This window comes from Canis lupus, chromosome 20 (genome assembly GCF_011100685.1).
Source record: "Canis lupus familiaris isolate Mischka breed German Shepherd chromosome 20, alternate assembly UU_Cfam_GSD_1.0, whole genome shotgun sequence".
NCBI classification, from domain to species: Eukaryota; Metazoa; Chordata; class Mammalia; order Carnivora; family Canidae; genus Canis; species Canis lupus.
This window is the reverse complement of record NC_049241.1, coordinates 47,409,919-47,426,878: the sequence shown is the minus strand read 5'-3', so window position 1 is coordinate 47,426,878 and position 16,960 is coordinate 47,409,919. Positions and strand designations below refer to the sequence as shown.

Below are 16,960 nucleotides of genomic sequence, written 5' to 3'. Positions count from 1 at the left end.
GCCATCCGGGACCACGTCCCCGACAAGCCCCGCCCCTCGCCCTCCCGAGGCCCCGCCCCCAGCCCCGCCCCGCGCTCGTAGGCCCGCCTCTGCCGTTGGCCCCGCCTTCTTTGCCGACCCTTGGGGTTTCTCTATTCCGAGTGCGGAGGTGTGGACGTGCAGAAGCCGGAGGGCTCTGGGTCCAGCCGTCCGGCCTCTGGAAAATGATCTCCCCATCAGCGAAGGGGAAGTAATTTTGGAACTGAGCGCCTTGCTACCTGACCCAACGAATCGTGCCATTTTACCAGTGGCTCGCATCCCTTGTGGACTTCTGAGATCTCCCTCTGAGGATTCCCCCCAGTTGGTAATTTTTATCTTCTGTTGAATCATTTTACTTTTCAGCTCACCCATTTAAGAGAAGAAAAGAAAACTCCGTTTGCCCTACATTTTCCACCTATTACTGTACGTTTGCAACTCTTTTTAGCAAAATTCCTCCAATGAGTTATCTGTTTGCTGTCTCCGTGAGCCCCCGGCTATTCCCTCTTGAACCCACTCCATATAGACTCTTCCCCGCCACCCTATGAGAGCTATTCAGGAGTATGCCAACAGTCTCCAAACAGGTCCCTCTCCTTTCTGTCTCTCATCTAACAGCTCAACCCGACTCTCCTTGCCTATGATTAACAGGATAAAATGCAAACTTCCTAGAAAGGCCTTCTAGGTCCAATTAAATTCCCAAAGCCAAAAACGAAATAGTGATCATTACTTTTCATTAAGCAGTTATTACATAGGAGGGGTTGTTCCCTACCCTCTTCACATTAACACATTTAATGCTTACAACAGGCCCTGTAAGGTAGTTTATATTATTAATATCCTCATATATAGATGAGGAAACCTAAGCACAGAGAGATTAAGGTACTTGCTCAAAGTCACACAACTTGTAAGTGAAAGAGGCACCATGTGAACTCAAGCAATGCTGCCCCCAGACCAGGCATACCTCAAGAACAGGTACTGTGCGTCAACCACATGGCTTCCCCATGCCTGTCACAGGGTGTAATATTTGGGGCCCACCCAGACACCCTAACACTTAACACTGGATTTTATTCTAAGTGAGCTGGAAAGCAAAGAAGATTTTGAACAGCCTACATCACACGAAACCTGTACACAGTAATTCATAGGGGTTTTATTTGTAATAGCCAAAAACTGGAAAAACCAATGTCCCTTGTGAAAATCAGCAAAAGGAAAACTCATTTAAACGGGAGTTGGGAGGCTAGGAGGGGAGCTTACATGCCCTACCATTCATCATCAACTGCAGACCTTGCAAGTGTTGAGAATGGATACTATTGTACTGCTCTGGCAGGAGGAAGAAAGGTTTTCCTCCTCCCCCAGCAACAGCCAAGCTAATGAGAAACTGTGACAGTTCATCAAATGAAAAGCTACTATTCTTAGAACTCTGTTTACTCCAATGAACTTTCCATTTATAACAACTCCTCCTAAACCTCCCTTTTCCTCTATAAAAAAACATACTTTGCCTTTGTTCTCCAGATTTGCCTATAGTTTTGCTGTAGCTTGAATATCCTGCATTGTAATTTTCTGCTATTTCTGAATAAGACCATTTTTGTTGCTAAATAACTGATGGGTTTTTTTTTTTTTTAAGATTTATTTATTCATTCAGAGAGAGCGAGAGAGAGGGCAGAGACACAGGCAGAGGGAGAAGCAGGCTCCACGCAGGATGCCCGACGTGGGACTCGGTCACGGGTCTCCAGGATCACACCCCGGGCCGCAGGCGGCGCTAAACCGCTGCGCCACCAGGGCTGCCCGTGATGGTTTTATCTTTAAGGTTAATGCCCTCGATAGGTGAATGGCTAAACAAACTGTGGTCCATCCCTATCATGGAACACTCCTCAGCAATAGAAGGACAAGCCGGGGATCCCTGGGTGGCTCAGTGGTTTAGCGCCTGCCTGTGGCCCAGGGCGTGATCCTGGAGTCCTGGGATCGAGTACCGCGTCGGGCTCCCAGCATGGAGCCTGCTTCTCCCTCCTCCTGTGTCTCTGCTTCTCTCTCTCTCTCTCTCTCTCTCTATCATAAATAAATAAATCTTTTTTAAAAATTGAAGGACAGGGATCCCTGGGTGGCGCAGCGGTTTGGCGCCTGCCTTTGGCCCAGGGCGCGATCCTGGAGACCCCGGATCGAATCCCACGTCAGGCTCCCGGTGCATGGAGCCTGCTTCTCCCTCTGCCTATGTCTCTGCCTCTCTCTTTCTCTCTCTCTCTCTCTCTCTCTCTCTGTGACTATCATAAATAAATAAAAATTTAAAAAAAAATTGAAGGACAAACAATTGAAATGCACAACAGCTTAGATGAATCTCAAAATAATTATGCTCGGGGATCCCTGGGTGGCGCAGCGGTTTAGCGCCTGCCTTTGGCCCAGGGCGCGATCCTGGAGACCCGGGATCGAGTCCCACGTTGGGCTCCCGGGGCATGGAGCCTGCTTCTCCCTCTGCCTGTGTCTCTGCCTCTCTCTCTCTCTCTCTGTGTGTGTGTGTGTAACTATCATAAATAAATAAAAAATTTTAAAAAAATAATTATGCTCAAAGAACAGGTGTGTGGTTGCCAGCAGCCTGGGTGAGAGGAAGGAATGGGGGTAAAGTGGTCAAAACGTACAAACATCCAATTAAAAGATAAATAAGTCCTGGAGGTATAATGTACAGCTTGGAAACCACAGTTAATAATAGGGTATTGTAGATCTGAAAGCTGCTAAGAGAGTAGGTCTTAAGAGTTCTCATCACAAGAAAAGAATCATAATGATGTGAGGTGATGGATGTTAACTTATTGTAGTCATCATTTTGCAATATATGTGTATCAAACCATTGGTTGTGTACCTTAAAGTACAATCTTATATGTTAGTTGTACCTCAGTAAAACCGTGGTGGGGGAGGGGTTGTAGTCTCTATCCACAAGCTACACACACACACACACACACACACACACACACAAATTATGCTGAGTGACAAAAGCCAGTCTCAAAAGGTTACATACTATATGATTCCATTAATATAATATTTTCCAAATGACAAACCATACTAGAACTCTGGAAAAACCAAGAGAGGACAGATCAGTGGTTTCTGAGAGGATTAGGGAAGAATGTTACTATAAAGAGGGTAGCACAAGAGAACTTTCTGGGGTGATGTTCTGTACCTGGATTACAGGATGTGTTAAAATTCATTGAAATGTACCTAAAAAACAAAATCTGTTTTAAAGTATGATATTTTTAAATTTAGGGCCCCTGGGTGGCTCAGTTAGTCGAGCATCCGACTCTTGGTTTCAGCTCTGGTTGTGATCTCGGGGTCGTGGGATCCCGTGTTTGGCTCCTCACTCAGCCAGAATCTACTGGAGATTCTCTCCTACTCTTTCTGTCCCTTCCCACTCTCTCTTTCTCTAAAAAGAAATAAATATTTTTAAAATATAAATAAATTATACATATAATTTCATACATGTGTGTATATAGATATTATACATACATAATGTAAATAATTTTTAAAGATACACTAGCAGAAATAAGACTAAGACAAATACCATCTGATTTCACTTATAGGTGAAATCTGAAAAACAAACAAAAATGAAGAAACAAACAGAAAGCAGAATCAGAACTATAAGCAAACCAATAGTTGCTAGAGAGAAGGGGGATACGAAAATGGGCAAAATGGGTGAAGGTACATGCTTCCAGCTACAGAATGAATAAACCACAGAAATAAAGGGTACGGTATTGGGAATACAGTCAGTGATATTGTAATATTGTTGTACAATGATAGACGGTAGCTACATATGCAGTGTGGATAGCATAAGGTATAGAAATGTGGAATCACAATGTTGTACACCTGAACTAATATTGCATGTCATACTCAAAATTTTTAATGTAAAAAATAAATAAAAGATCCACTAGCATCAAATTGAATATTTTCCTTGAAGAGAGAATTAGGAAAAGGAATGCATTTCTGCCTGGGTAATGCAAAGTTTTCTTTAATGCCATATGCAGGAACCATTACTGTTATGTGCTTCACATTTTGGGAAACAATGACATTGCCAGACCTTCATATTCTTTTTTTTTTTTTAGACCTTCATATTCTCATCAAGCCTCATATTTATGAGTTCCAGAAACAGTATAGGGTCTGAAAATGTCACAGGGAGAAGAGATATCAGTGTCAATTCCTCCATGTAGTGATCTCTGAGACATGGAGAAGGGGAGGGACCTTCCAATGCCCCCATGAGTGGTTCAGAGGTAAACTGGCACCCAGATCTCCAGCTTCTGGTTCAGGGAACAGTGTTTCTTTCTTTTTTTTTTTTTTAAGATTTTCTTTATTTGAAAGAGTGAGAGAGCACCAGCAGGATGAGGGGCAGAGGGAGACGTAGACTCCTTACTGAGCAGGGAGCCCAATGTGGGGCTCAATTCTGGGACCCTGGGATTATGACCTGGGCCTAAGGCAGACACTTAACCAACTAAGCCACCCAGGCACCCCAGGGAACACCCCAGTGTTTATAAATGCCTATACAGCCTTTGAGAAGGAGCACAAGGTGCCCAGAGCTCCTTCTAAAGTGATGGAATACTCCAAGCCTTGCTTCCATCTGATTGAGCCAGAAGCAACACCACCAGGCCCTCCAACCATCCTCAGGAGGTGTGAGTCATACCTGGCCCCACGCCTGCACTAAATCCCTAATAAGGAGGGGAGAACCCACACTTTCATCCACCCAAGCAGAGAAATGAAAGCCAGTCTCAGTCCTCAACACTGGAAAAAATAAAAAGTCCACAGAAACCATAAAAACAGGCACGCCTCAGACATATTCCAGATTCGATTCCAGACCACCACAATAAAGCTAGTCAAAGGCATTTTTTTGGTTTCTCAATGCATATAAAAGTGATGTTTACACTATACTGTAGTCTGATGGCATTGTGTTTGAAATAACAGTGTACATAATTTTTAAATACTTTATTGCTAAAAATAAATGCTAACCATCATCTGAGCTTTCACCAAATCATACTCTTTTTGCTGATGGAATGTCCTGCCTCCATGCTCATACCTGCTGACCAAACAGGGTGGTGGCAGCTGACGGCTGGGGTGGCCATGGCCATTTCATAAAATAAGACAGTAATGAAGTTTGCCACATTGATTGGCTCTTCCTTTCACAAATGATATCTCTATAGCATGAGATGCTGTGTGATGGTATTTTACCCACAGCAGGACTTCTTTCAAAATTAGACTAAGTCCTCTCAAACCCTACTGCTGCTTTATCAACTTAGTTTATGTGATACTCTAAATCCCTTGTGGTCATTTCAATGATCTTCACAGCATCTTCACCAGGAGTAGATTCCATCTCAAGAAACCACACTGTTTACTCCTCCATAAGAAGCAACTCCTCATCCATTCAAGTTTTAGCATGAGACTGGAGCAATCCAGTCCCATCCTCGTGCTCCACTTCTGATTCTAGCTCTCTTGCTGTTTCTCTCACACCTGTGGTTACTCCCTCCACAGAGGTCTTGAAACTCTCAAAGTCATCCATGAGGGTTGGAATCCACTTCTTCAGATTCCTGTTCATGTTGACATTTTGACCTCTTTCCCTGAGTCACGGGTATTCTTAATGGCATCTAGATGCTGAGTCCTTTCCAGAAGGTTTTCAATTTACTTTACCCAGATCCATCAGGGGAATCACTATCTATGGTGGCTATAGCCTTACAAAATGTATTTCTTTTTTTTTTTTCTTTTTTTTTTTACAAAATGTATTTCTTAAAGAATAAGCTTGAGAGTCAAAATTACTCCTTGGTCCATGGGCTGCAGAATGGATGTTGTGTCAGCAGGAATGAGAACATTAATCTCATTTCGTGTCACCATCAGAGCTCTTGGGTAACCATGTGCATTGTCAACAAGCAGTAATATTTTGAAAGGAGTCTTTCTCTCCTTTCTTTCTTCCTTCCTTCCTTCCTTCCTTCCTTCCTTCCTTCCTTCCTTCCTTCCTTCCTTCCTTCCTTCCTTCTTTCCTTCCCTTCTTTCCTTTTAAGCAATAGGTCTCAAACAGTGGACTTAAAATATTTAGTAAGCCATGCTATAAACAGATGTGCTGTCATCTAGGCTTTGTTGTTCCATTTCTAAAGCACAAATAGTAGATTTAGCATAATTCTTAAAGGCCCTAGGACTTTTGGAATGTTAAATAAGCATTGGCTTCAACTTCAGGTCACCAGCTGCGTTAGCACCTAACAGGAGAGCCAGCCTGTCCTTTGAAGCTTTGAAGCCAGGCATTGACTTCTCCTCTCTAGCTATGAAAGTCCTGGACTGCATCTTCTTCCAATAGAAGATATTTGGTCTACATTGAAAATCTATTGTTTGATGTAGCCACCTTTATCAATTATCCCAGCTACATCTTCTGGATCTGTTGCCGTGGCTTCTACAACAGCACCTTCTGCTTCATGTTGCACTTTTAGGTTATGAAGTTGGCTTCTTTCCTTAAACCTCATGAGCCAACCTTCACTAGTCGCCAACTTTTCTTCTGCAGCTTCCCCACCTGTGACCCTTCACAGAATTGAAGAGAGTTAGAGCTTTGCTCTGGATTAGACTTTGGCTTAAAGAAACGTTGTGGTAGTTTGATCTTCTATCCAGACCACTCAAACTAAGTCCACATCAGCAATAAGGCGGTTTTGCTTTCTTATCACTCATGTCTGTTCACTGGAATAGCACTTTAATTTCCTTTGCAACCACAAGTTGACTGACTGTTACAGGAGACTTCACCTCCAGCCTCTCTCTACCTGAAGCCTGCCTTCCTCACTAAGCTTGATCATCCCCAGCTTTTTATTTGAAATGAGAGATGTATGACTCTTCTTTCAGTTGAATACTTAGAGGTTATTGTAGGGTTATTAATTGCCCTAATTTCAATATTGTTGTGTCACAAGGAAGAGAGTGGCCTGAGGAGAGGAGAGAGATAGGGGACCAGTGGCCAGTGGAGCCATGAGAACACACACATTTATTGCTTAAGTTCACCTACTTATACAGGCGCAGTTTGTGGCACCCCAAAACAATTACAGTAGTAGCATCAAAGACCACAGACCACAGATCACAAATATAATGAAAAAGTTTTAAATACTGCCAGAACTACCAAAAGGTGACACAGAAATGTGAAGTGAGCAAATGCTGCTGGAAAACTGGTGCCAGGGCAGCCCTGGTGGCGCAGCGGTTTAGCACTGCCTGCAGCCCAGGGTGTGATCCTGGAGACCCGGGATCAAGACCCACGTTGGGCTCCCTGCATGGAGCCTGCTTCTCCCTCTGCTTGTGTCTCTGCCTCTGTGTGTGTGTGTCTCTCATGAATAAATAAATAAAATCTTAAAAAAAAAACTGGTGCCAGTAGACTTGCTTGACACAGGATTGCCACACACCTTCAATTTGTAAAAATCACTGTATCTGCACAGCACAGGAGAGGGAAGAGAGGAAAGCTACATGCAACCAAATGAGGCATATCTGTGCTAAGTTTTTAGTACATTTTAGTAATTTATGAGTCATCCGGTTCCCAAATCTAAAAGAAAAATGGAAGCATCATACAAAAATTTTAATGTGCGACCTTTAAAATACAAATTGAAAAAGAAAAATTGAAACTGAAATCAAGCATCCTAAGGTCAGCTTTATTTGTAATAGTCAAAAACTCAAAAAGCAAGACATAACAAAATGTCCCCCACTAGGTAAAGGGCTAGACTATACTACAACCATACTATGGAATACTCTCACTGATGTAGTAGGCTTTGTTAGACATGCATATTATATCTTATGTATTAGAAAATGGAAGGCAATTATTATTGAAAATGCACCCCACCCAAATGTGTCTCTTCTTTCATCATACCCAGAGGCTGGAGGGAATAAAAGAACTTTCCATTCCCAGAAGGGAAGTTTTAAGAGTAAATAATCATGAACACACAATATCTAGCAATTTGTCCAAATTTTATTATTCTCTTGAATCACCCATCAAATCATCTGAGATGGAAATCTGGGAATGTCTTTGCTCTACTCTCGCTTTCTCTCCTCATCCCACATTTCTTTGGGGTTATGTGTAATCTCTCGGTTCCACAGGGTCCCGTCTCCCAGTGAACTGGTGAAGGCTGCTAAGAGCACACACCACTTAGGGCTGGATCCTGGCTTGGCTCTTCGGTAGCTGTGTGATACAGGGCAAGTTTTTTAAACTCTCTGAGCTCCAGTGTTCCTCAACAATAAAATGGAAATAGTAATCTTGATTCATGGGAGGATACAAGTAATGTGTTGCTATTTGTCCACCAGAAATTATTCTCACCTTCCTCCTTTAAAAATAGAACTCCTCAGGGACACCAGACTGGCTCAGTCAGTAGAGCATGTGACTTCATCTCAGGGTTGTGAATTCAAGTCCCATGTTGGATGTAGAGCTTACCTTAAAAAAAAAAAAAAGTAATAAAAAAATAGGACTCCAAAGATGTGGCCTGGAACCTGGTAATCCACCTAAAAAGCATGTGTCCAAACACCCTTGCTGCCTGCTGTGGGGTCATAGTTCCAGCCAATGGGACATGAACAGATGTGATGACTACCACATCCACACCGTGCCCTTAAGAGGAAAAGGCATGTGCTCCTTTGAGCCTCATACCCTTTCCTATACCCTGGGATGTAGAAACAATGGTTGGAGGTAAAGAAGTTACTTAGGACTCAAGGATTAAAGACATGGTTTATAAGGAAAACAGAACTACTTTACCAGCCCCAAACCAACCACCACCTCTAGACTGCTATATCCAGTTTCAGCTACTGTGTTTTGGAGCCTTTTTGTTATAGCAGCTCACACTGTACAATAACTAATATAAGAATTAATGCTAGGGACACCTGGATGTTGCAGTCAGTTAAGCATTCAACTCTTGCTTTTGGCTCAGGTCATGATCTCAGGGTCCTGAGATCGAGCTCCACATCAGGCTCTCTGCACTCAGCACAGATTCTACTTTATCTTCTCTCTCCTCTCCTCTTGTCCCTCTCCACCCCAAATAAATAAATAAATAAATATTTTTTAAAAGAGAGTTAATGCCAGAAATGGCATTCTGCTATAATAAAAAACCCAAACTATGAGGCATTACCTTAACAAACAGGTAGTAGGTCATGAGGACACAGATACAAGGTGGAAAGTTGGTGATACATGTTAAGTTATAGTAAACCATTGGGTAAACTGTGATGTCTTGCATGACAGCCTGTATGCCTGTTGAGTCTATAGCCCTCTAGGAATGGTTAGAGAAGCCAGACTTTTTGTGCGTGTTTCCTACTTCTTGCCACTGTTAAGAAAAAGACAGAGGTACTGAGGCAAGCCAAGATGGAAGGGACTATGGTACTATTAAAGTAGTGTCTCTCCATGCAGTTATAATTTAAATAGACTGAGTCTGGTAATTCGGAGCCTCACAGGGAAGCAGTGATACAAAGTCACCCGGAGAAGTCAGTGATAGCAAGAGACTGGCCCTTTCTCAGCAGCCTCAAGAAAATGCCAAGGTCCAAGGCAGGGAAGTAAATGAAGGCAGCATTCAGGTTTAAGACCATGTCAGGAAAAAAAAAAAAAAGACCATGTCAGGGGTAGTGGAAAGGGAGGTGGGCAGGGAGTTGGGGTGACTGGGTGATGGGCACTGAGGGGGGCACTTCGCGGGATGAGCACTGGGTGTTATGCTATATGTTGGCAAATTCAACTCCAATTTTAAAAATTTTTTTAAAAAAAGACCATGTCAGATGGGGGTGCCTGGGTGGCTCAGTCAGTTGAGAGTCCAATTCATGGTTTCTACTGGATCCATGGTCTCAGAGTCCTGGGATCAAGCCCTTTGTCAGGCTCCACCCTCAACAAGGAGTCTGCTTTAAGATTCTCTCTCCCTCTCCCCCCTCTTCCTCTGTCCCTTCTCCCCTGTGTTGCCTGTGTGTGCTAGTGCTCGCTCTCTCTTAAATAAATAATTTTTAAAAACCATCTCAGGGGCACCTGGGTAGCTCAGCGGTTGAGCATCTGCCTTTGGCTCAGGGCGTGATCCCGGATGGGATCAAGTCCCACATTGGGCTCCCTGCATGGAGCCTGCTTCTCCCTCTGCCTATGTCTCTGCCTCTGTGTGTGTGTCTCTCATGAATAAATAAATAAATAAAATCTTTAAAAAAAAACTATCTCAGGGATCCCTGGGTGGCGCAGCGGTTTGGCGCCTGCCTTTGGCCCAGGGCGCGATCCTGGAGACCCGGGATCGAATCCCACGTCGGGCTCCCGGTGCATGGAGCCTGCTTCTCCCTCTGTCTGTGTCTCTGCCTCTCTCTCTCTCTCTATGTGACTATCATAAATAAATAAAATTAAAAAAAAAAAAAAAAACTATCTCAGATGGATGAAACATTTTTAAAAAGATTTTATTTATTCATGAGAGCCAGAGAGAGAGAGAGAGGGAGAGAGAGCAGCAAGGAATGCACCAAGAAAGCTTCAGAAGTAGTGATGAGGGACAGGGGACAGTGAGGAGCCTCACAGAGGGCAGAGCCCAGAACCACAGAAGACAAGGGACAAAGAACTGGTTAAAAGCAAGGGGAGGAGTCTTCACCAGTGCTGCCTAACACAAATTTTAAGTTGCTAAGTTCAGTGACCTGTGTGTTTCCCATGCTTCTGCTTCTCCTGAGGTTTATTGTTTGTTTTGTTGTTATTGTTCACTGTGGTTTTAACATTTATTTCTCATTGAGATTGTTTTTTATCTTAGGTTTATAGGTCACCAGAATGCAAGAAGCCACTGCAGGGTGTGAAGGACAGACTTCAAACACTACTTCAAATACTATGCAGCAAACAGATGACTTGTTAGACTACATCCCCAGGCAGGGGTGCTGGATATATGAGAAGGAGGGGTGTGTGCGTATTATATGATGCTGAGTACAGTGGTACCAGTCCTTCTGGTTCTGCTTGTCTAGGGAGGTGACTTCAGATCTTTCAGTACCAAGACATCTGCAAGACAAACAAATCCTTCTCTTGCTAATATTGACTGCCTCTCATAGCATAACTGTTTCTTTTCCTGCCTCCCCAAGGATCTTTTATTGGATGTTAATTCTGAATTACAGTATGAAAGAATTCAAGGGTGCCAGACAAAGATTATGGTCAGGAATGCCAAATGTACTTCCACACTGGGCCCTCCTCGGTGGTACTTGTGTAGCTGCTCATGTTTGAGTTCCTTGTGACAACAGTAGTTGAAAAGCGCATAAGCTGCCAGCACCATACAAATCCCAGCAATGTCCCCTGTTTATTAATGGGGGGACGGGGGGACATGAAATGCTCCAGCAGTGCTCTTAGGGGTGAAATTCCACATCAGTGTCCAGATTGGCATCTCTCTTAGTTTCACATCCTTGAGATTCTTGTCCTTCACCAGTTAAAAAAAAAAAAAAAAGGAATCTGAGCAAGGGTTAGCAGGGACCTCTGTAACACAGCCTTTCACAGGCTGTGATAAGAATGTTGGCCAGGACTGAGATCTCATCTGAAGACTCAGGTGGGGAAGGATACTTTTCCTCACTCACTTATTTGGTCTCACACTGGATTGGGCTCTTCAAGAACTGTTGAACTCAGGGCCTCAGGACCTCACTGTTGTCTGGAGGCTACTCTCAGTGGGCTTCTCTAACTCTTGCATGCAATTTGCTCCATCAAAACCAATAAGGGAAAGAGTCTGATAGTAAGATAGAAGTCAAAGCCTTAGTAACCTGACCATGGAAGTGACATCCCCTCAATATTTTCATATTTTGCTGGTTAGAACAAGTTACTCAAGGGGAGGCAATTATGTGAGGTTATAAGTACTAGAGATAGGATCATTGGGGAAAATCTTCAAAGCTACCTGCCATACTGTACCTTCTTCTGGATTTCCAGACTCCGGTGCTTGGCCATTTGTTTCCCCCAACTTCTCTCCTTCTCTTCTCCTGGTCCTGGAAAGGCATTCTCCCTACAATACCTTTCTGAAGTAGGCATCACCCTCTTTTTAAAGATTTATTTATTTATTTATTTATTTATTTATTTATTTATTCATGAGACACAGAGAGAGGCAGAGATGCAGGCAGAGGGAGAAGCAGGCTCCATGCAGGGAGCCCGACATGGGACTCGATCCTGGGACCCTAGGATCACACCCTGAGATGAAGGCAGATGCTCAACCACTGAGCCACCCAGGTGTCCCAGCATCACCGCCTTTTTTCTGTGGAACCACAATGGCAAAATCCCTCCAGGGGAATGCCGAGGATTTCAGTAAACATATCTGTTTGGCATTTTTAGAATCTTATCTCTCAAAGAGTCATATAATCATGTACAAGTTTAAATACACAGAATGAATAGCAGAGTAAGAAAACAGAGGAGCAAGGAGAGGCATCTCAGAGGCAAGCCACAGAGGTCTACGTGAGAAGTCAGGGTTGTTGAAGATGGTGGCTTGGTTTCCCCAGGGCAATCAGAGGTATGTAGATATGGGAAGTTTCCTAAGGTGTTTTCTTCTTTTTTAACGGATTCCACCTGTAAGTGTATCAGTAGGATACACTAAGAAATGGGTGATGCACTCTTGCTGGGTACTACAGGGGTAGTTTTTAAAAGGGGCTGTTTGTAAAGGTGTGAGCAGTTAGGGGCTGGAGCAGCACCCCAGAGCTAGCAGCACTGGAGAGCTGTTAGCACCTGCATGCCTGAAGGCACAAAGGGGAGAGTGGTTATTGCCACCCAGAAAGAGTGGTTGTGTGGAATGCATGTAGCCTCTGAATAAAAAAGCAGCCACCCATGGGCACATGTAGAGAGAGATTGGGGAGAGAAATACTTTGGCCTTTCTTTCCTCCTGCCCTCCATCTCCTGACAGTACCTCCCATTGGCCAAACCCAACCAGAAGCCGGAGAGCAGAGAACCCATCAATGTGATCCATACCAGTTGATCTCCTGAGACAGAGATGAGTGCAAAGGGTAGACTTGCTCTGGTAAATGGAAGATATAGCATATTATGCACAGCCCATATTTTTCTGGAGACTCTCATGGTGGAAAGCCCATCCTCAGAATTTACCTTGTTTTTTTGTTTCTAGTTCCTTGAGGTATATAGTCAGGCTGTTGATTATGCATTTTTCTTCCTTTTTAAAAAAATATTTTTTTAATTTATTTATTCATGAGAGACAGAGAGAGAGGCAGAGACACAGGCAGAGAGAAAATCAGGCTCCATGCAGGGAGCCCGGCACAGGACTCAATCCTGGTCTCCAGGATCAGGCCCTGGCCTGAAGGCAGACATTCAACCACCAAGCCACCCGGGCTGCCCTTTTTCTTCCTTTTTGATTTTTTTTTTTTAAATCTATGATAGTCATACAGAGAGAGAAAGAGAGAGGCAGAGACACAGGCAGAGGGAGAAGCAGGCTCCATGCACCGGGAGCCCGACATGGGATTCGATCCTGGGTCTCCAGGATCGCGCCCTGGGCCAAAGGCAGGCGCCAGACCGCTGCGTCACCCAGGGATCCCTTTTTCTTCCTTTTTAATGGAAGCACCTATAGCTATGAATTTTCCTCTAAGCACTGCTTTTGCTATATCTCATAAGTTTGGGTATGTTTTCATGTTCATCTCAAACTATTTTCCAATCTAACTTGTAATTTCTTCTTTGACCCCATTGTTTAAGAGTGTATTGCTTAATTTCTAAATATTTGGGAAGTGCCTAGTTTTCCTTTCATCACTGCTTTCTTATTTCATTCCTCAGTGGTCAGACAGGATGCTTGTGATGATTTCAATCCATCATCAGTGTTTAGTCAGACAAAAGTGAACTACTACTATTTCACTTCTAAGGATGGCTATAATGTTTAAAAATAGAAAATTAAAAAAATAGAAAAATAAAAATGGAAAATAAGTTTCGGCAGGAATGAAAAGAAACTGGAACCCTTGTTCTCTGCAGGTGGGGATGTCAAATGGATGCAGCCTCAATGGAAAACAATTTGGTAATTCCTCCAGAAGTCTCACATAGAATTACCTTATGATCTAGCAATTCCAGTTCTAGATGCATACCCAAAGGGATTGAAAACAAGGACTCAAACAAGATATTTATACAAGAATGTTCATAGCAGCACCGTTCACAATAGCTGAAAGATAGAAACAAACCAAATATCCATTAACAAATGAATAGATGAACAAAGGATGATCCATCCATACAGTACAACATTATTCAGCCATGGAAAGGAATGAACACACTGTATGTTCTGGCATATGCTACAATATGGAAGGATCTCCAAAACATTATGCTAGGGGTGCCTGGGTAACTCCAATGGTTAAGCCTGTGCCTTCAGTTCAGGTCATGATCCCAGGGTCCTGGGATCCAGCCCCACATTGGGCTCCCTACTCAGTGGGGAGTCTGCTTCTCCCTCTCTCTCTGCGCCTCTCCCCCAACTCTGTTCTCTCTTTCTCTCTCTCAAATAAATGAATAAAGTATTTAAAAACACATTATGCTCAATGAGGGGCACTTGAGTGTCTCAATCAGTTAAGCACCCAACTCTTGATTTTGGCTGGGGTTATGATCTCAGGGTTGTGGGACAGAGCCCCACCTTAGGCTCCTCGCTCAGAGGGAGTTTACTTGGGGTTCTCTCTCTTCCTCTTCCTCTTCTTCTTCCTCTGCCGCTCCCTCCTCTAAAATAAATTTTAAAAATCTTTAGAACATTGTGCTAAATGAATAAGCCAGACACAAAAGTACAAATATTATATGATTATACTTAAATGAAATATCTAGAATAGGCAAATTCATAGAGACAAAGTAGATTTGAGGTTACCAGAGACTGGGAGTTTGGGGTCTGGAGAGTCATTGGCTAAAGGGTACAGAGTTTCAGGTTAGAATAATGGAAAAAATTTTTCGAAAATAGTAGTGACAGTTGCACAAAATTGTGAACATAATTAATGCCAGGGAATTTCATTCTTTTAAAATGGTTCAATAGTGGAAATTTGTTTTTCACTCAATTGTGACTATTAGGGAGACAGAACCTGAGAGACTCCTAACTCTGGGAAATGAGCGGGGGGGGGGGGGGGGGGTGGAAGGGGAGGTGGTCGGGGGTGACTGGGTGATGGGCACTGAGGGGGGCACTTGATGGGATGAGCACTGGGTGTTATTCTATATGTTGGCAAATTGAACACCAATAAAAAATTTCTAAAAAAAAAAAAACAGAAAAAAGCAATTCTGACTATTATTAGTTTTGAAGATTAAAATAGCGATAATGTGAAAGTCAGTCAAAAAAATGGAAAAGGGGGGCAGCCACGGTGACCGGCAGTTTAGCGCTGCCTTTGGTCCAGGGTGTGATCCTGGAGACCTGGGATATTGAGTCCCACGTCAGGCTCCCTGCGTGGAACATGCATCTCCCCCTGCCTGTGTCTCTGCCTCTCTCTCTCTCTCTCTCTCATGAATAAATAAAAAAATCTTTTTTAAAAAATGGAAAAGGGGTGCATGGGTGGTTCAGTCGGTTAAACATCTACCCTCCACTCAGGTCATGATCTCAGAGTCCTGGGATTGAGCCCCACATGCAGCTCCATGCTCAGCGAAGAGTCTCCTCCCTCTCCCTCTGCTCTTCCCCATCACTTGTGCTTCTCATACCCTCACACTCTTTCTCAAATAAATAAATAAAACCTTTTTTAAAAAATGGAAGAGTTTAAATCAGCTTAATGCCATTTTCACTAAGAATAAAACAAACTAAAAGTGTTATGAGTTATTCATTCACTCAACAAATATTTTTCAGGTGCATCCAAAATACCAGGCACGATACTATGCACTGCAAGTACAGCAGAGAAGAAGAAAATAGAAAGGTTTTCTGTAGACCTTACATTGTAGTGGAAGGAGAAAAACAATAAACAATAAGATCATCTTAGTGAGTGATAAATATTTGGGAAAAATTAAGTGTCAAGAGAATGAGAAGACAAGCCACAGACTAAAAGAAAATATTTACAAAGGACATACCTGTTACTATGGAAGCAGCCCAAGTGTCCATCAATTGATGAATGGATAAAGAAGAGGTGGTATATATATATACACACAAATATGCATTTATATATATATACACAAATATGCAATGCAATATTACTCAGCCATAAAAAGGAATTAAATCTTTTTTATGATTTTATTTATTCATGAGAGATACAGAGAGAGAGGCAGAGACAACAGGCAGACGGAGAAGCAGGCTCCATGCAGGGAGCCCAACATGGGACTTGATCCCAGGACTTCAGGGTCATGACCTGAGCCAAAGGCAGACACTCAACTGCTGAGCCACCCAGGCATCTTTTTTTTTTTTTTTAAGATTTTATTAAAAAAAAAAAAAAGAATGAAATCTTACCATTTGCAATGACGTGGATGGAACCAGAGAGTATAAAGCTAAGTGAAATGAGTGAGTTATTAATAGGGAAATAGCATATAATTTCATTTATGCAGAATTTAAGAAGGAAAACAAACAAGCAAAGAAGAAAAATAAGAAACAGACTCTTAATTATACAAAACAAATCAGGTGGTTGCCAGAGGGGAGGTGGGTGGTAGGATGGGTTAAGGAGGTGACGGGGATTAAGGAGTGCACCTGTCTGATGAGCACCAGGTGATGTACAGAAGTATTAACTCAGTATATTGTACACCTGAAACTACTATAACACTGTATGTTAACTAACTGGAAATTAAATGAAAACTTTAAAAAACAAATCTGATAAAGGACTGTCAACCAAAACATACAAAGAACGCATAAAACTTATTAATAAGAAAAATCTTAATCGTTAAAATGACAAAATTTTATGTTATATAAGTTTTATCGCAATGATTTATTAAATCCCCCCTTCGTTTCTTCCCCCATCATACATCAAAGAAATAAAGGATCCAAAGGGAAGAGAGCTAGAGAATCACCATGAAAACAACTACCTTTAAGATGCGACTCTGAGTGGGAAATATCAGAAAGGGAGACAGAACATGAGAGACTCCTAACTCTGGGAAACGAACTAGAGGTGGGGGAAGGGGAGGTGGGTG

The 16,960-nt window shown here is 42.7% G+C and overlaps 1 long non-coding RNA gene across 1 annotated transcript; it reads left to right on the top strand.

Moving 5' to 3' along the window:
* The first annotated feature begins 68 nt into the window (after positions 1–68).
* LOC100684131 lies at positions 69–16,925 on the top strand. Its single transcript, XR_005375053.1, has 3 exons — positions 69–339; positions 10,713–12,428; positions 16,803–16,925. It is a non-coding gene; the product is annotated as an uncharacterized LOC100684131 (long non-coding RNA).
* Positions 16,926–16,960: the final 35 nt, after the last annotated feature.